This window comes from Lepeophtheirus salmonis, chromosome 3, assembly GCF_016086655.4.
Source record: "Lepeophtheirus salmonis chromosome 3, UVic_Lsal_1.4, whole genome shotgun sequence".
In the NCBI taxonomy this organism is placed as follows: domain Eukaryota; kingdom Metazoa; phylum Arthropoda; class Copepoda; order Siphonostomatoida; family Caligidae; genus Lepeophtheirus; species Lepeophtheirus salmonis.
Genome location: NC_052133.2, coordinates 35,873,781 through 35,894,740, shown reverse-complemented (window position 1 = coordinate 35,894,740; position 20,960 = coordinate 35,873,781). Strand labels below are relative to the sequence as shown.

Genomic DNA, 20,960 nt, shown 5'->3' with positions numbered 1-20,960 from the left:
TACTTGCAGTAGTGCGAATAAATTACAAAAATACTTTTTTTTTTATAGAATCATATTTATGCTCAGTTTCCAAAAGGTTAGGAATACAATTTCTTGTTGATCTCTCGTTGAACATAAATTGACCATTTTATCACTTCCTTGAAAATATTTTGATAAATAATAATATTTAATAAAATATTACTATGCAATATTATAATACTGTTTGTATGGTTGACTTATTTGGCTAACTACCAACTGATTTTGGGCCTTTCTTCTGTTGTTGTTTTTGTAAGAAAGGTTATGTGATACAATAAGCGTGTTACGCATATTGATTTTAGACGGAAGAATTGAGTAAAAAATCAAAAACATATATCAAAGCCTTGTTCAATGTGTAAGTGTACCAAATATGTATAAAATAATTTTAATAGGATTTGTCGGTTCTTTTTCATTAAAGTTAAACAGGAAATCGATGATAAAGCTTTATTATGCCCATTTTTCTATATCAAGTTATGCGTTATACATACTATTTCATGAAAATGATGAAAAAAAAAAAAAAGATTTTGTATATATGAATGTAGGATATTTAGTCGTCACTTGGAAAATGACAAGTAGCAAGTGAGGAAGAAAAATAAGGGGCATTGAAGAAGTAGAAGTAGGAGAAAGTTGGCATCAGTTTCTTCTTTATATTATTATTTTTTTTTTTTTCAAAATGGGTGCTTAAAGGAAATAAAAAAAAAGTTGTGAGGCAATGTCGCTTATACATAAATATGTACAATATATATAGGTATAAACATCAAAAGTTTTCAAGGTCAAAGTTCGTAGAAAAACACCTCCTTCACATTATTTATCTACATAAATATTTATACCTAAGGGCTGAAAAGATTAAGTGCACCTCGTCATATAAGCCTGTTTGTTTGTTTCATTTTTTTTTCTTTCGAGCCTCTAAAACAAACAATTGTAGGGAACTTTAACAATACACTAAAGACAAACATGTAAATATCATAATGACTTTGTCAACACAAAGGCATACTATTTTCTACAAAATTGAGTCTGGATTACATCTGTACTTTTCGACAAATAGTTATCACACGTTCCTATCACCAAATTATTCTGACTAAATCCTTCAAAAGTGCTGCAAACTGCACTTAAAGTAGCAAAGAATACTCTTTGCAATTACAAAATATAAATTGATATATGTTATTTAGAAGGACGTATTGGAACCAATATAAGTATTTTTAATCAAATAAAAATTTTAAACTATAAATAAAATTCTATGGTGTCTCAAATGATCCCAGAAAATGGTGTATAAAGCTTATAATTCACGGAATGATGTCTACAAAATATTTGGTTGTACATATGATGTAAAAGTATAAATTGGACATTACTCGATATCTTGTTTTTTTGTTTCAGATTGTTTTTATGTTGATGTACAGTACATGCACCTATTGTGTAGCTTTAACTACGTCATGTTGTGTCAATATTTATTTCTACAAATGTATTTTAATTCTCATATTTTTGCATGATTTCCTTGGTATATAAATAGCTTTTAATTATCTAAAATTGTAATACGTTCCAAATGTATTATTCATAATTAATCATTTCAGTATCATGCATTAATGGAAATATTCCTAAAGGACATAATTATATATTGGTTGTCGAGTATAATTTGGGATTTTTTTTTACACATTCGAACATGAAGATTGTATAATGTACATGTTTGCAATTTATTTATATGCCTCATGACTTCTTATTTCAATACTCTATTTAACAACAAAAATGTTCTCAGGTCAAAATAAGAAGGACTTAATTAAGTTTTAGTCCTTGATTCTAAATATGAACCCAGTTCTTCATTATTGAGCTCAGATTATTCGGGGAAAAATCATATAAATTTATTTTTAAAATATTTGAAAATTTAGAAAAATGGAGTAGGAATATTTAAAACTTAGGCACAAAATATACTCATATATTTTATTTTCAACACGAAGCGCTTAAAAATAATTTAAATCTTTAAAAAAGGGGGAAATTATATAAAAAATAGTTTTTGTACATAGAATATTAGCTTTATTGTAAATAAGTGAATCCATTAAAAGTTAAAATTTTACTAAGTATAATTTTGCTGAAAAGTCATACTATGAGCCAGTAATATTAATAACCAAATTAGTACCAATTGGAGCTATTATTTTATAAATATAACTGTTTTACTATCTAATAGATAACATAATATGTAGCGCCCATTAACTTTTTTTCTCAAAAAAAAAACAAATAAAATGGCAACCTTTGTAACTTGAATATCCCAGAAAATTTCAATTATACAAAAAATCTCCGCTCAATTTTTAGATGCAATTTGTACCAAGTTCCGACTTGTACGATACCCCATCTACAATATAAGGACTTATTAATAACTAAGTGGGGATTAATAAGTAATTTTCGACAAAAACATAAGATATTACTCATCTATGAAATATTTATATGGAACTTTTCATGGAATATCATTCATTGTATTATTTTTATCACTGCATATAGGAACTCAAAATCAGTTTTTCTCAAACTGTTGTATAGGGCGGCTTTAGTGAAGTGGAGTTCTTATAATAAACAAATGGTTATGCTAAAAATATGTCTTTTATAAGAAAGATAATTGAAATATAAAATACTGTATTGGTACTTACATGATAATGGATTTAAAATCAACCATATCCAAAGGTCGTTCAGTTCAGTCCCGCCCCTGGTATCCTTCTTTTAAAAAGTAACAAATATTAAAGTGCATCATTTTGACGAATATTTTTAGTAAAACTTTAATTAAATTTCAAGTACGAGAATAATTTGATATTATTCTTAATTTAGGCCGAATTAAAGAAGTTTTTCACTATTCTTATAAAAAATGGTGAGGATTTATTAATGATGACATCACTGTGTGATATCTATGATGACGGCATTTAGCAAAAATTGTTCTATTGTACAGCTTTTATGTCTGATTCAGGTACATCTTTTTAATTTAGCACAGTGTATCATACATTTTTTTCGAACACCTCTTCCTTTATATTTTCTCTGCCCTAATAAAAAATTGAGAATCACTGTTCTTCCTAAGAGATTTTCATTAGAAAGCCGTTGTGAATTAGAAGTGTGATGTTGGATATATCTAAATACATACACATGTATGCATAGCAAAAAAAAAAAAAAAAAAACCACGAAATATGTAGAAAAAAGAGTTCTTAATATGTAAATACATAATATTTGATAATATACCTTGTTTGACATATTACTCTTTATGAACCTTTCAAAAACAAATCAAAATTCCTAAAGGAAGAAACATAATAACAACATATACGTTTTGTCTGATAAACAAGTGCCAAAGATGTTTTTACTACTCTATTTACTTATAAGGCCCGTCAACACAAAAGAAAGCACAAAGGATTTGAAATTGGGTGTAAATTATATTTATTTCTATTCTTTGACAAATTATCGCCAATTTTTATCAACAAATTATTCTGATGAATCCTTTCGAAGCGCCACACCTTACACTTTTAGGAACAAAATTTCATCGTAACTATCAAAACAATTATCAATTCATCATATTGTGATCAAATTAAATCTTATAAGCCAAATAAAGACCATAAACTATATTAAACATTCTTAAGTATCTCCAATCTATCCAGAAATTTGAGTACAAGGACCATAACTGAAAAATACGTCTGTTAAATATTGGGATGTATGCGTATATATATATGATTTAACAAAATAATTTGGGATTTTCTTTGTTTCTTGATTTTTATTCAATATTTTTTTGGTATTAACTCACCAGATGTTATATTTAACATGAACTAAAGGGAAGTAAGTACATACGTAGGGGATATAGATACAAGTGTTAATCAGTATATCAGTACTATAATGTTGCTTGGATAATGACGTTCGTAAACTGGCATTACACTAAATTTTTATTTGAAAGGTGTCCCATTTAATTTAAAAAAAAATGTCTACCAATGACTGAAACCTCCCAAATTTGTGAGCTGGAACATTGTCCTACATAAAACAGAGCAAGAAATACTATAAATGCTAAGTGTATTGGAATTCCCTCAACAATATTTTTATTTCATATATCTAGTCTTAAAAACATTGAAAAGTATGGAAATACTGGCATTGTCACGTTATCAACATTTTGGTACCACTTCCTCTCGGTAGTACCGGAACCATAGGGACTATTACCCCCCCCCCCCTTTGAAGAATTTTTATAGTAATAGGATTTAAAAAAATCAGTTTTGCCTAAATAATGTTCAAAATTTTCTAAAATGTAATCGTTTCTCAATATGTGTCTTTTATGGAAAAGTTTATTCGTTCAACGAACTCTTAAAAAATTAAATTTTTTATTGGTTTAAAGTAGTATTTCTAAAAAAAAAATATTTTGTCAAAAAGCCCACCCTCTCCAAAGAAAAATTTTAATTGCTGCCCACCAAAAAGATCAGGCAGCACCCTAAATGACGTCGTCATTATATAATTTGCCCCCACATTCGTAAATAAATGCTGGTACCAGTAGTTCTAGTACCAAAATAGGTATCTGTATGAGGGTAATTTTGATATTTTTTTGACTAAACAAAAAAATTTATTGGAGCAATTCATATCAATTTATATGAGTAGAAGTTATTTAAAAAATTTGATAACTTTTTTGATTAAATTAAAATTTTGTTTGATGAGGGAGAGCCTCCGAACTATGGGGGTTATGTAGGGGGGTGTTTTTAAATGACATAGGCCGTTGTGAGTACGGATTCTATTTTTAATTTAGTTAAGTATCGTTTAAACGTGCCAGTACTAGGACGAATCTAACATAAGTTTCAATTAATGATATATAATCTAACAAAATCAATTACTCTTTAAAGGTATATTTTTTTTGTTGGTAGAATTGGGTAGCAAAATTCCAAAAAGCTGGCCCCGGGAAATTCAAAAATCAACCCCTGTACTATAAGTAATATTGAGATGAATAAGAGTCGAGAATAATATATGATGCACAAGACTAGTTAAAAGTCTATCATTTCTTCTTAACATAAATATTTAAATTAAACATTATTTAATATTTACTAAGGGAATCCCGTATTTTCAGAAAGTTTTTAATGGGATCCCCCTTAAAGAAGATTTCCCTGAAAAAAGGAGAAACACTAGTCAGTAGACCAATACAACTATACATTGTATCGATATATCAAAACATTATATAGGACCATGAAAAAAGCTTTGCAAGAAGTCACATTGTCTTTCAAGGTATCTAACTAGGTATATTGTATATAAATGGACAAAAAACATGCAAACCTATATACAATGTATATAAATTGATGACGACAATAAAAGAGAGAGAGAGAGAGAGTGAACCAAGCAATCATCATGAAAACAAATAAAGAAATGCAACTCTTATAGTACATATATAAAATGTATTAGTTAATGTTTATTTTGTTTCATAGACAAAATAACATGCATATATTATGTACATATCAGGGTGGAGCGGATTCCCCGACTTTCTCCAAAGAAGCTGATACTTTTTTTGGTACTGTGTATGGACATCTGTGAATACAAATATTTACCTTTCACATAAGATTTTCAAAACAAAACAAACATGCAGTGTATTATACTTTCCACTGTTTTAATGATTTGAATCTTATAGGATTCTAAGCAGTTGACTCTATGTATTATGAACTCAAAGAAGGTATTACTGGTATACTAATTGATATAGGTTCATCAAGAATCGTCGTTTAGAGTTTGTCCCATTTTGTACTCAATCTTTGATTCTTAAATGATAAAATTATCAACTAAATATATATAATTACTAATCAATGTCTAAATAGTAAAAAAAAACTAAAAAACAGCTGGAACTAACCTGGAGCTTGAAGTAGAAGACGATGACATTTTATAAAAAATGACAAAAAACTATAAAAATAATATTTTGGGGCTGCCGAATGTGTTGTTTCTTTTTTGTGAAATACATATTTTAAACAATATATATATTGATTAAAAAATATGTATACAGCTTTTTCGAAAAATTACGATTTATTAACAAATAATGGAATAAAACATACTTACAATACTAACTATACTTGCTAGCCCACTGCATAAAAATAGGACTAATATTATTTAATTAAATTAAAGATATAGAAAAATAGTACATTATATTGTACATTTTAAATTAATCCTGCAAATAAATGGAATAGTGAAACATTGAGTAAGATGTTTTTCCTTCCATTATTTAAGTGTGAGTCTGAGCCGGTTCCACAACTTAGCATAATGGATCTTTTCATATCTGAACTAAACAGAATATTTATGTAAAGAATGCTATTGAGAGCACCTGAAAAAGCCCTGAAATCATTGAGTAATTACCTCCACGACAAAGTTCAACGGGGGTTAAATTTTGCCTCAATTCGTTTGTTAGTTACCAGGATTACGGCAAAAGTTACAGATACTTTATTATTACATTTGAAACGGCAATTACATAAGGTCTAGGTCAAGATAACACAACACTTTGATTAAAAATGCATAATCGACCATATCTTTGGAACATATTAAGACATAGATATCAAATTGGTGTCCTTATGTAGGTTTAATAAATATACTTCATATAGCAAAAAATCAAATATAGGAAAAATAACCATTGGGGGAGGTTTATGCTCTACCAAGTGCCCATTCCAGCTGTCTTTGTTATTTTATTGAGTATTTTTTAACAAATAAAAGACAAAAAATAAACAAAATATTGAATTAAGTATTCAAGTGTAGCATTTAGATTTTTGTCTCTAATCAACAAATGGTCATTCAAAAAATATGCCTTTATAAAAAAGATCATTCAAATATTATATATATTTCTGTTAAAAATTATTATTTCTTCAAAGTCTTAAATGATGGTGGTATTTGGAGATATCAAAAGGTATTTTTTTAGGGTTGTATTGCTCCTTAATTCTACATTTAAAATCCCGCCATATGCAAAGCCCATTTAGTTCATTCCCGCCCTGTTAGTCAACATTAGTTATTGAGAACCACTGCCCTTAATTGTTGGTAAAAAATACTTAAGAATTTATTAGGGATTATTTGTTTTGGATCCCGGCCGACATGGGTAATTGAGCTTCGAAATTAGGCAGAGCCCGCTAGTCATTTGTATTCTTAATCACAAAAAACTTTTATAGGTACGTAATAGGTACTAATGCAACTAAGTTATGATCCTAAGTTAGTGATGATAATAGTGGACACCAAAGACTATATATAATTAAAATACAATGTCAATTAAAAGTGTTTAAGATTTTGCTAGACAGCCACCTCACCCTAATATGTAGGATTAATATACCTTATAAAGTCAAGGTCATTCAAACATATTACATATTATATCCGAATACTTCTTTTCTCTTCTTCTCAACAAAAAATTAATTAAATCATAAAGAAAGGGAATATATTGAAAAAGTTTTTATATACCTATGTATAGATAGAAAAAAAAGATGAAAGAAATATTTTGGGTATAATGGTAGGTATATATGTAGTTATGTATTTATAAAGTGCTTTGAATGGAAAAAGAAAGGGAAAAAAAAATCTCACCTTACACTATGGGATAATTAAATATTTTATGAGTCATCATCAAATTTTATTAGTTCAAGAAGGAAGTAAATACTTGAATTAATATCTTTGATAATGACGCTAAATGTACTCATTTGTATTGAGACTCGTTCCAAAAATGAACTTTTACAAACTTAAGTTATTTTTTTAGACTGAAGTTGGACCGATTTAGTTAAAATTATAACTATGTCAGATCGTTCAAAGATTTTTGAACCAAATCAAACACAAGTGCTCACAACTATAGGATATTTTTTCCGTAATCGTACACAAATTTTGATAAAGAAAGGGGTAAAGACGGTTTTTAAAAAGGTTTCATGTATGTATAGCTTAAAATTTCACCGATAACAGTGAGCCTAAATACGATCCAACCCGAAGTATATTTTTTTATGAGCTTGATCCGGCCAAACTCCATTCACTTTTCTCTACACTATGATTAAGTTTATTTCGACTCTAGCCTATGAATATCATCGTATCAGTCGCATTTTTTTACATACTTATATTTAAAAAAATTAAACACATACTTTTAGAGAGGTAATTGAGCCACATAATTTTTCCAGAGGGTATACATATTATGCTGTTTGACATAACGAAGTGATAAGGTGTATATAAGTTGCTATTAATTCAAAATATACTGTATAGTTTTGGGTAATACAAGTTGTAGCATTTATGTAAAGGATTTGTCCGTTAAAAAAAATAACCTTATTGATTATTTAAAAAAAAAACTTTTGATTTGAAATATTTTCAATATATTGATTAAGTTAATGTGAAAATCATGAAAAACTTTTAGAGGCTATTTTTGGTTTGTTTGATGAGAAAGTTGTGCCAATTTCTATAATTATAATTGCTACAAAATATAAAGGTAAAAATTAAAATGGAGTTCTTAATTAAAATGGAACTCTTATAGAAAACCTCATACTTTCAAGTTTATGTGATCAATACTAAGTATTTTATTCCTTATTTTTCTACTCCGCCAGGGAAATTTGAAATACGGAAGAAAAATATAATTTATCTTTCTCTCCTCGTTGAATAGCTGATTTATTTAGCCCTTCTTTTAAAGTCATTAGATTTCTTTTAACGTTAAATAACAAGCTGCACTCATTCAATATTTTTAAAAATGGTCTATAACTGATCAATACGAGAGTCTGATTTAATCTGACATATGTATTGATCACATATCGTGGACTTATTGCAAAAGTGACGTAACTCATTAAACCACCTTTTTTTTTATAGTTTTATCTGACTTTATATGCAATACAAAAAATATTTTTGAAGATACATATTTATGAACTGTAAGTTTTCAGGCTCCTTCTAGCTGCCCAAAGTGACAGTTGCATCAATTTTGAAACAACTGCATGGTGCCACCACGAATATAGAAAAGTTGATACCAAATCGACGATACTGTGTGTATATATAGACTATAGACCAGAATAAACTTTAGGGTGCAAAAACGTCGTATGTGATGTTTAAAAAAGTATGAAAACCAACTATGATCCATCTAAGGTAATATATTCTACAACTCTATCATCAAGGATCATAATTCAGTAGTGCACTAAATCTCGCTCCTCTAGTATAAATATATAGTTCAGAGATTAAAGACAAAACTTGGCCTTCATTTATATAATATTAGATAGTCTTTCTGCCTCTATCTACTACAACATAATCCAATTGGAATTTCGTCAAATAGCACATACATAGAAAAATGTGGAAACTGAAGAATTGTTATAGATTATACAAAAGATTTTCAACCCGAAAGCGGGTATATATGTATTTTTCTTGTTGTATGTATTTGAAAAAATAAATACTTGATACAAAGTTTTTATTTATTTTTTGCCTTTTATTTGCTTACGAAAGGCATATACTTAAACATAAACATAGTTATTATTGTTTCACAACTTATTCTCCATTGAAAATAATAATAAGTTTTAAAGTATTTCAATTATAACTTTAAAAAAAAACAAGAATGAGTTAATGTAATTGAATTTAATAGATATCTAAGTAGATGTATATGAATCTGTAGTGTATACTCTCAATTTCTTGCATTTTTTTACTTTTTCAGAGACAGTAACATGGTTACTTTATTTAAATTGGGGGCTATGGTGATATTTTCACCATATCTATTTATTTTTTGTTGAAAGTTTTTTTTGACAATTTTAACATTATTTTTAACAGATCCCCAGTCAAATTAAATTTGACAAAAGGGTTTCTGTGGGGTAAGGCAATGTCTCCTATTCTTCAGTGCGACTTTAGTTTATTTACCCCGGAGATTGAAATATTTCTTTGTATTTTTTCTCCACCTCCTTTGTAAATTGTTAATTTATAATATAACTCTTAAATTGAAATAGTTTAGGTGGATCCGTACTAATTGCCATATTGAGATTTTTGCTTAATCTACGTAGGATTGCCCTATGCTGGTTGGAGCTAAAGAACAATAAACACTTTTGTTAAGCATCTTGAGGTCAAATACAACTTGTAAGATTGTCTTGGCGCAGGCCTTAATAGAAACTTATAATGCCTAGCTTCTATACAAATACATCTAAAAATCCATATGTCAAAACACTGGACTCTTTAATCCAAGTACATCTGGAGTCTGAGGTCTTCGAAGAGCTCCACAATGACACTGAAACTTTTGTCATTAAGGTCTAGCTATATAAAAAAATATACATAAGTATAATTAAAAAGTAAGAAAGAGCTTCAAACCCCGTTTAGTCCGGACCATTTTTGTCCAAGTGGTTCAATTACAGGATATGTATTTTTTATTTTATAAAAAAAAGATACAATCTTATGATTTTATTTAGTCTGTCTCAAAAATCGTTAAAAATGCAACCCCCGGTTCCTAGATTAAGAGTGCTGCAAGATTAAATATTGTGTGTAAGAACCAAATTTCATCAAATTCGAAGGAAAATGAAATTTTGCGGCAAAAAAGATAACAGTTATTAAACATACCCTTCATTTAAAAATAAGCAGAAAATGAAATTAAGGACCTATAAAAATATATAAAAAAGCTACATTAAAAGTATAAAAATTAACGATATGTATGTATTAGGATGTTTCTCGCTCAGGATCCCGAGATTCTGTTTTCCCAGTGTTACATCTACAGGAAATTCCCAAAAAAATATTTAGTTTTCCGGGAAATTCAGCACTTAACAAAAAAACTAAACATCATTTATAAGTCAGATAAATTATTTATCATTTTATATGATTTTTTATAAATAATTATGTTAAATCTAAATCTTATTCATGAAAATTGTAGTAAAAAAAGATCATACTACTAGTATTTATATACATTTTTTGCCTTCTTCACAATGTGTCATTTATCTGTCAGCTCTATTAAATTGACATGTCTTTAACGTTCATCTCTATTTTTTCCCTCATTCAAATAACTTGTTCAAAAAGAGTATTTTTATGCTTCAACATTAACATTCATATCTCATTATATTCATAAACGATGTACATACAACCATTCATTTTTATACTATGTCTAAAGACGTTGGAATATGATTATGAAGCTTCCTCCCTCCCTGTTTTGTTTCTAGAGTCATGGTAGTACATAGAGAGAGAGAGAGAGCAGGTATCCGATTAAGTCTAATGGCAAATTAAGTTATCTTTTTATTGTTCCATCCCATCTCATAAAGAGAGTAAGGCAAAACAGGATACGCATCCTAGCTATCGCATGAGTTGATTAGCTTTGTAAAGCAATATGTGTATACACACTCTGAGTATCTAAAATGTTTTCCGAATTGACTATTTAAAAACTTTTATGTTTTAACAAGGAATACAATTTTTATGTATATAGCTTGAGGATCAATTTCTAATTTAGACATATAAAGTTTATCTATTTGTATATATCTATTTAGAGAAACATTTCTTATCTCCTTTCTCACCTTAATACATTTGATAATTTTATACTACTTTATAGATCCTTTGTGTCCATTAAAAAAGTTTAAGATATATAGATCGGGAACCACAGGTCCACAGAAAAGATATTTTTACTCTACCTATGCAGAGTTTGAGCCAAAGCTAAATGTGCGAGAACCTTTTTTAAAAGTTTACATTCGATATGAACAAACTAACAAATATTCATGTGCGCAAGATGACACAGATATAGTGTCAAGTAAACAAACAATCCACTTGTTTGTTTGATTAACAACGACCTAATTTAAGTTGTTCAAAAAAAAAAAAAAGAATTGTTGTTTTAAAAATCCTAAGGAAGTCGCAGTATCCCAAAATATAGACAGTGCAGGGTCAAAAATGGTCTTGATCCACATAAAAAATAAATCTACAATATATTTTGAAATTACATATTATTTATCATAACGGGCATTCATCAGACACACATTGAGTGTCCCCATGACTATGCCACAAGAAAACCCACCGTCAAAGTACATATATGGGAACTGTATAATGAAATCTTAGATAAATACTAAATTCGACATTAGTGGTTACTTATAAGTACTGCCACTCGGTCCAAGACAATTTTTCGGTACTGTCCATTTTATGTCTTTCTTGACCAACATTTTGTTTGTGTTTCAGACTGTGGGTCAAAATTAAATCTTTTTAGTACGTAAAAGCTTATATCAGCCTGTGAACCAAAAAGTGATTACACTAAGGAAAAAAAAAGAAGAACATCTCTGAAGGAAACATTGTATTACAACAACTCAATATTGATTTTACTTAAAAAACATAAATAATTTCACTGTATATTTTAAATCATCAGCAGGATGTGGAAATTAGTTGAAAGCAAAATAAGTTTGAGAGACTAACATAAAACAGTCTTATAAAAATAAATTATAACGGTATTGAAACGGTTCTAAATTTAAAGACCGAATTTCAAGACTAGTGATTATATTTGATTTGAAAAAACCTTTCAAATAAGGCATTTTTATAAACAATTAATTGATTGTTTCAACTTTGAAGTTACTATTTCGGTATTAATTAGTGTTGGTACTATGGTACTGACGCCTTTAAAATGCTACTTTACTGATTAATATTGGAACCGAGGCTTGCAGATCCATTACACCATAACCGATGACCTAGCCCCCAAATTTCTGCCCTAGAAAATTGTCTATCATAAAAGCAAGCAAGAATAAAAATATGTATTTTATAACGTCATCTAATTTTTTTCACTTCCTCCCAAATAAACAAACAAAAAAACATGTTCTTAATTGTCTTAACGACGTTTTTGTATATTTTTAGTTTAAAAGTATTGAAATAGCAGTACTAATTTTCGTATCAAAACCAGTACACAACTATTGATACTGTGACAACATTAACAAAATAATTATACTGAAATAAAAAACGTAAAAAAGCTTGTTCATACATAGATTTAAATGTCATTTTGTTTGAAATACATACATTTGGTAGGACTTGAATGTGTATATATGTAGAGAAAAAATAAGTTGTTGGTACTTTTTAGAAAATATATAATAATATTTGTTTAATATATTGATGTTTCTGATTAGTAGATCTTCTCTAATGATACACATATTATTGATAACTATGCAAATATCCCCCCCCCTCCTCCTTTGACTGATCCAATATAAGATGAAGCATTCAATGATCTAACTTTATTGATATAGAAATCATAAAAAAAAACTCTACAAGATGGTTAATTGTGCAAACAATATGATGAAAAAATCAAATAATTTATCAACGCCCAGTTTCTAGAAAGTTTCATAAAATTATGCATATAAATAACTTAAAAGTTTCAACGCATTATGTATTATTATATCAAAAAATACTTTTGAGTAATATATATGCTGTATACAAGTTGTAACTCGTATAAACAAATAGTACAAGTTGCAATTTCTTTGTAACAAGCTTCCTTAAGGAATTACATAAGTCGTTTTAATTAGCGACTATATTGATTGATGCTATCATTTAATTAAAAATACGTATTTTCTTTTAATATAATGGCTATGGGCATTTGTTCTTTACAGTCTACCACAAAAAACTCATCCATTAGTTATAAAACTTATCGAAATAGACAAAAATAACATCATTAGGATTATTATTGTATTATCCTTATTACAAATGACGGAAAATTTTCATCACTTTCTCAGAACTTATGCATATTTAAACCATACCGTGTACATGTTTTGTACAAATAGGAAGTGGGACATGTAGATCATACAAGTTACACAATTTACATCACTCATTATACTTTATTTAATTACGACATTAGTCATTTTAATGAAGAACTATTATATATTGTTCTATTAAAGAGACTTACTTTTTACGTGTTAAAGAATCACATAATAACTGTGGGCATTTGAACTTTATTATGTACCGTATAATATTTAATTATGCATTTGTAATTTTCACCATAAGTCAAGTACTAGACCATTAACACTATATTGACCCTCCATGTAATATCCAATGGTTTTATTACCCTTCAGGATCCGACTAACATAGGGCTAATACAGGGTTGATTGACGACCCAGTTTGGTTACGTAATGCACAGCATATACACAGTCATTTTTGTGTTAAAGTTATCAGTACCATCACCTTCTGTCTGTCAACGTCTCATATGTCAAATACACATTGTAAATAAATATTACGGGTGATTTTTAAGTAAAATATATATTTAAAAGACAAATTTTGCAATATACATATTCTGTAATGCGCTTTGTGTCCTTGTTTCTGATTGGATAAAAGGGTATTGTATAGGACGTTATTTTCTAAACCAATCAAATATCTCCAAACACATCATGTATATAGTTTGTTTATATTTTCTGTTATTATAGGCTAGTATATTTTCCACAGGGCTAGTAAAAAAATGACTAACCTTGGAGGATACACGCTAATTTTAACGAGTGTCAACCTCTGTCTATATCATATTTAACGGAAAATCTTTAGTGTTTATGTATTTTTTTCATTAGCTGATTACAACTTGTAGAATTTGCTTATACAAGTTATAATTTCTAGAAAATTGCAACGTGTACTCGACATATTTATATACAACAAAGATGCATGCACTGGTGTATTTTGAAATGATGTCAAATTCCTTCATGTTTATCACATCAGTACTTTGTATTCAAAATATGGTATATAAATCAATAAAATAATTCATAGTTCTCTGTGATTAATAACATAATAGGAGAATGTAAACAAAACTTTGCTTTACTAAGAAAACCCAGGTCAATGTGAAAATATGAAGCAATTTTTTTTTTTCAATATTCAAAAAAATGTGAATACCTCAAATGATGAGGGTTTTACAATTTCAAGTGAAAATTTGTCCACACACAAAATATAATGGCAAAGAAATATAAAAAATTATATCTAATGTATTTGTGTATAAAATATTTTTTTATCCTTCCAAATATGTCATTGTATATTTACACATTAATTTATGTTGCTTAGTGCTGAACAAACGCAATATATATATAGAGACAATGCACAATTATGCTAATTTATTTTACTTATTGACTAAGCTTTGCTAGTGATCGAAAAAATCAACAATAATGTTAATTTGATGAAGTTGCTATGTTATATAGAAATAAAAGTAGTCTAATAAATTGCTCTAAAAATAATTTTATGATTAATAGGGATGGAACAACTGTCTGTATTGCGGTGAGCATAAACGCAAGGTACCACATGTGTACACGTATATACTTGCGGAAAACAACCAATAGATAATTTATTGCTTAGAACTTAGCATATTATAGTCTTCACACCTTTTAAAATAAAAAGGTTCTATGATGAAAAAATGTGTCTTGTTTGAAGGATAAATGCAATTTTAAAAGTACGAAAATTATTAAGTGAATTTTTTTTTCCGCCAAACAAGAAACATTTTAAATTACAGAACTCCTTATTTTGAGAGAGATAATTTTTCAAGATTATAATATACAAAGTTCTTAGAAATAAATGGAGCGCCTTACGCACTGAGGTAATAATCATTTTAAAAATAGGCAAAAATAAATAATATCTTGGCTCTTACCAACAGACACTTTTTCTAAAATTTGTACTCACAGCAATTTGTACAATTTTCCCATCCCTAATGATTGATACATATTGATCGTGGAATTTCGTTTATACTAAAATGATCTTTGTTCATCACATAACATTTTGAAATAAACCATAATAAGTATTATGAAAAGTGCTTAGGGATAAATTGTTAGCTATGGCCTTGAAATCAATGTACGTAGTAGGTTCGATACCTTGTGACTCCTACAAAAGGATTTATACATATAATATGTACATTTACTTCAATTTCATAGGTCAGATGGGTTAATTATAATACTAAAATGTCTGCTTGTACATATTTGGTGCAACATCATTTACAAGGAGGGAAATCCAAAGTAACAGGTTGGTCTATGGAAATCCGAACACTTAAATTCACTAATTCATGAAGGTTGAGTGATTGAAATTAATTCATATTTCGATATATTCTAGCTTAAACAATAAGTTACAAAATAAAACAAACTTAAGCTCTCTACCTTAAATTCAAGTCGAGAAAAGATACTTAAACATAATCGACCAATTTCCTTTCGCACACTTCAAGCAGTAGAAGTGTGCAAGGATCACCATATACGCCGTCAGCAAGTCCAAAACATTAGAGAAGAAGATGTGCTCCATCCAAAAAGGCCAAACTGGATCTGGAGGAGATAAAGAAAACATGCCAGGCCAACCTTCTCAAGTCCATGGGGGCTCATGCTAGTGATCTCAGGATTTCACACCAGAATGTCCAGAGAGCTATCAAAAAAGTGGGTGAAATTAGACTTCTTAGGGTGGAGAGGTGACTTTTGACACCAGCACTGAAAACAAAAATACATCTCCTCTGTTGCAAAACTCTTTTGAATGAGTCTTTTGAGTTATTATGAACTCTTTTATGACAATTTTAGCCCCTCTACATCCCTGATTCCATCCCCCTCGACTACATCTGTTGGGTGTATGTCGTAGGGAAGGCCTGCAGTGTCTGTTATCCAAACCTCAAGTCCCTCAAAATCACATTCAGCCAGCACTGGGACGCCATGACAGATTACTACATCTGCAGCAGATCCCAGGCCTTCAATAGCCGCCTGGAAGCCATCATTTCCACATAGGCGTCTACATTAATAATATATTTTGTCAAAATTCTATTGTTAATTAATAAATTACGAGTATATCTTGTCAAAGTTTAAAATTCAAAGTGTTCAGATTTTATGAATGTATTAGCCTGAATTATATTTTACATAATAACATAGCTAAGATAATAAAAAACTAATAAAACCTCATAAAGGTCTTCATTCGATACTATACATAAACAAAAACTATTAATTTTTGTAAGATTTGGAAAAATGGGTTAAATCCAAGTAGTTATGAATGATTTTAAACAGCTATAGATAGTTATTTATTAATTTTTATGTGTATTTCCTTTTTCTAAATATTTTATATCTGAACTTAATAAAAGAAACTGTAAAAAAAAAAAAAAAAAAGTAAATAATTTTATAAAAAAATATATCAATTTCCAATTCATTCATATAGTAATTATTTTGACTATTTTAAGGGCAATTTGAAATGCTTTCAATGACTTTAACATAATAGTTTATTAAACAACGTTGATAATAATTTGTCGAAAAATATAAATCTAATTAAGACTTAATCTTGAGAAAAATGATAATAAGCATTGCAAAAAATACTTAAAGCTAGATTTTCTATAAAAAGAAGGGAAAACCTTTTTGAGATGCACATAATTATTTCTTGGTAGTGCCTTCTATGTTTGTAACATAATCATATTAAGTAAATTAAGAATAATTATAACTACATACTTCCGGATGGGTATGAATAGAAACAAGGTATATTAATCTAGACCAAAAAAGATTCTTAAGCGAGCGTTGAAGCATGATTACCATAATTATCATAATACACATATATATAATAAAATATTATATAAGTATTTGAATGTAAATAGTCTTATTAAGTACAAACTCATCTTTTTAAGAATAGAAAGGGAAAAAATAGTAAATATAACTACAATTAATGTGTGGTGATGTACTCAGATCCTATTTTTTCTTCAAGAATAAAACAGATAACAAAGAAAGACCAAATAATAATAATATGGGCATTAGGGTGAGTCTGGTACCCAACAAATTATTAAATTATGACGTATAACGATGTTTCCTTCATTCGACATTGGATCAACCTGAGGAACATATTTGTTCTATTTTGTTGAAATATGTTAATATTTACCTTGTAAGCTCAAAGCCGATGAAGTTTTTTTTAAAAAGTGAAAAAAACAATAGCAACAATATTTTTTTAAGTTCATTATAATTTTTTTCTCATAGTTATATGTTGAATTAAAATACGATGATTAGAAAGTACTAATGTCATTTTTTCAAAAAATTACAGCAGTTTACGAAAAAATGGATTAGAGTTTCAAAAAATGTCTATATATTAATATAAAGTTAAGTAAAAAAAATCCTTAAAAAATCCATTATTTTAAATGGATTTGTTTTATTATTATTTTTTTTCATAAATGTTTACCTTCTTAACAATAAAAACACTGAGCTTACATGACGGTCGAAATCAACGATTTCTATTATTCATCCACATTTTTGAACATTCGTCTTCCATAGCGTTGTGGATCTTTGGCATCAAGACAAATGGAACGTAATACACGAAGCCAAAAATGTATATGATTGTCTGTTTCAGTATCATGACCATAAATACAATTCACATTTTCACCAGCCTGCCTTACATTTTCGCCTTTATAGAAGAAAAACTGTAAAATATCCCGTATTTATCACTCTGTTTGACATGCTCTCAAACAATCATAAAATCTTTTGATACAATATATTTTTGTAGAACATTTTATCTTTCAATTGCCATCCAACGTAAGCCGATAGCAGTTATACAACGCCAGATACACAATAATAAAGTCATCTATTTTAAAAATAATGGATTTCTTTTTACTACACCTTCTATATTTCAATAAAGGTGCAAAAATATGTTCATTAGGAGCACAATACAAAAAAAGTTTAATCTTGTTTGTACAAAGTTGGGGCATTAGCTTCACACTAATGTACATACATAGAAAAAACGTTTATGCATAACAATAGACTCTACTCAAGTATAGTTTATATGTTATTAGCATTTTTTACTTTTGTTATTTAACATCTATTCAGATCCTAATTGTTGTTAATTCAACTCTTTTATTTTTTTTCTTTGTATACTCATTTTATGTACGGTTATGTTCAACCATATTTATTAACGTATTTATGTACGTAACAGTCATGCAAAAGAAAACATATTATGTGGTGAGTTATCACAAAAGTAATCATTAACAAAAATCAAGAAAAGTAGAAATGCCTAATTTATGCAACCCAACTTTTTCTAAGCATATATCATTGGTAAACTAAAAGCTTTATATTCAAATTTCTGGGATGCGTTATCTATAGTTTATAGACTTCATTTGGTATATTCGACTTATTCTGGTTCCAATATGGTCTTTTAAATGAAATATATTGATTACTAATTATTTTTCTGTAATAATAATTTTTTTACTATTTTAAGCGTAATTTGAGGTGGTTTCAAAGAATTAATAAGAATAATTTGTCAACAAATACATTAGACTCATTTTGGAATATAATCATTTTAGCTTACTTTTGTGTGTTGATACATAAATTTAATTAGTGAAGCTTCAAGATCTTTGACTGAACGGTGACTTTTAATATTATCTTATAATACAATATTTATGTGTGGAACAAACATAAAATAAATTATAATTTTTTGTCTCTCAATGTCCCAACGAATCCCTACTCTTTATCTTATGTTTTTTCATATTTATTACATACATTTTTTGATTAACCTCTTCTAGGTTATGATTATTAGAGGGTTATTTTACAACGAAAATATCGCAATAACTAATAAATAGAATTTACTAAAATATTTACTCTACACATTGTAAGCTAAATTGCACTCTACACAGAAAATTAGTACTCAAGAGATTTTAAATAAAGTATAGGCTCGTATTTGTTTTTTTATGTCACTAGCTTTTTTTTTTTTTAAATACTATTTAATAGAGTTGAATTTTGCCTTTTTAATATTCCCCAAAGTTTTTTTTTTAATCAATTATTTTTGATTTTTTCCTTTTCGTTTTTAACTTTTGTTTTTATTTGTTCCTCAGATTTGTATGATTAGAAATCTTAATTATAGGATTTAAATTGCCAAAGTTGAGAATATGGAAATAAAACAATATTTATGTTTGTTCTACATAAATATGTAAATAAATAATAATTTCAGCATAGATTCATAGTCACATGTGATACCAAATTTCCCAATATAGAGTGCAATGAACTAATTTGTTATGCATTCAAAATTAAGAATAAACTTTTCCTTATTTTCATGCCATATTTTATTTTTTGAATTGCTATCCAATAGAACTAAATTTCATTTGTCAATATTCTTGGTTTTTTATGTCTTAGAAAAGTACAAAAAAGACAATACTGACAACAAATCCAGAGAAAAGCAAAATTTCAGTAGGATTAAGTTTTTTCAGCAAAAATTAAATTGAGTTTGAAAAACAATATTTACATTCAAATCAAGAGGTTGCTTTTATCAAAATTTGGTCCTTCCATCTTTTTTGTTTGTAATTAATTTTGTGTCTGTCTTTTGTTCCTTCTCTATAAGTTTTTATTCTTTCAGAAAGGGATATATGATATATGTATGGTTCGGGTTTTGGAATGTCACCTGATTGTGTTGATCCTCCTCCTCTTCAGCATTTTCCAAGTGGAAGTAAAATATCCAGGGCTCAACCTCCTACATCTCCACCTCTCATGAGGAAGACATCAATCACCACCATCATCATTATAGGAGCTAAAAGTAGGACCAATCAGTTTACGTTAAAGAAAAAAACGAGGGGCAGCAATCAAGAATTCGGCAGCCTGGCTCGGCAGCCAAAGAAACATCAAATTGTACCGTTTCGAAATGCCGTATGTGCTTGTTCGTGAGAGCTACGTACAGGGCAGGTAATCATTCAATTTTAATCATATTATACTTAAAGCTATCAAACAAAGTGACGAAAAACTCCTTGAGAATAATTATTTGCCTACTTGAAAACTTTTCTTCATGTAAGATTTTGCTTTTGGAGTAAATATATTTTTGTACTTTATTAATAAAGATGACATTACTTTATGATCATTTCTCATAACGTATTCAATTCCTTTTGCATAATTTATCATATTATTTTAGTAAAAAAGATAGGGGGTACGTACTTAGTTATAAAGTAATTTTTACAGCAACTCTAGCTGACAAAAATGTATTCTCATAGCCAACTTAAATTTGACAACAAAAAAAGATAATATGGTCGTCATTTGGCCACTTGGTGCTATTCTATTACATAATGAAATAAGTTGTCCCAAAAGGGGGATCTCCGGAAAACGTTGACAGTTGGTTATCAGCAATTGTATATTTTTGTACATACATCGAATACCAGG

General features: G+C 28.4%; 1 protein-coding gene across 2 annotated transcripts in view; it reads left to right on the top strand.

Annotated features, from left to right (window-relative positions):
• The window catches only part of LOC121114993 (uncharacterized), a 181,626-nt gene that overhangs the window by 129,491 nt on the left and 31,175 nt on the right, over window positions 1-20,960 (top strand). For both annotated transcript variants that reach the window (XR_011779400.1, XR_011779399.1), the window contains exon 3: window positions 20,170-20,492. The gene's annotated coding sequence lies outside the window, so the exon portion shown is untranslated. The remainder of the gene's footprint in view (window positions 1-20,169; window positions 20,493-20,960) is intronic.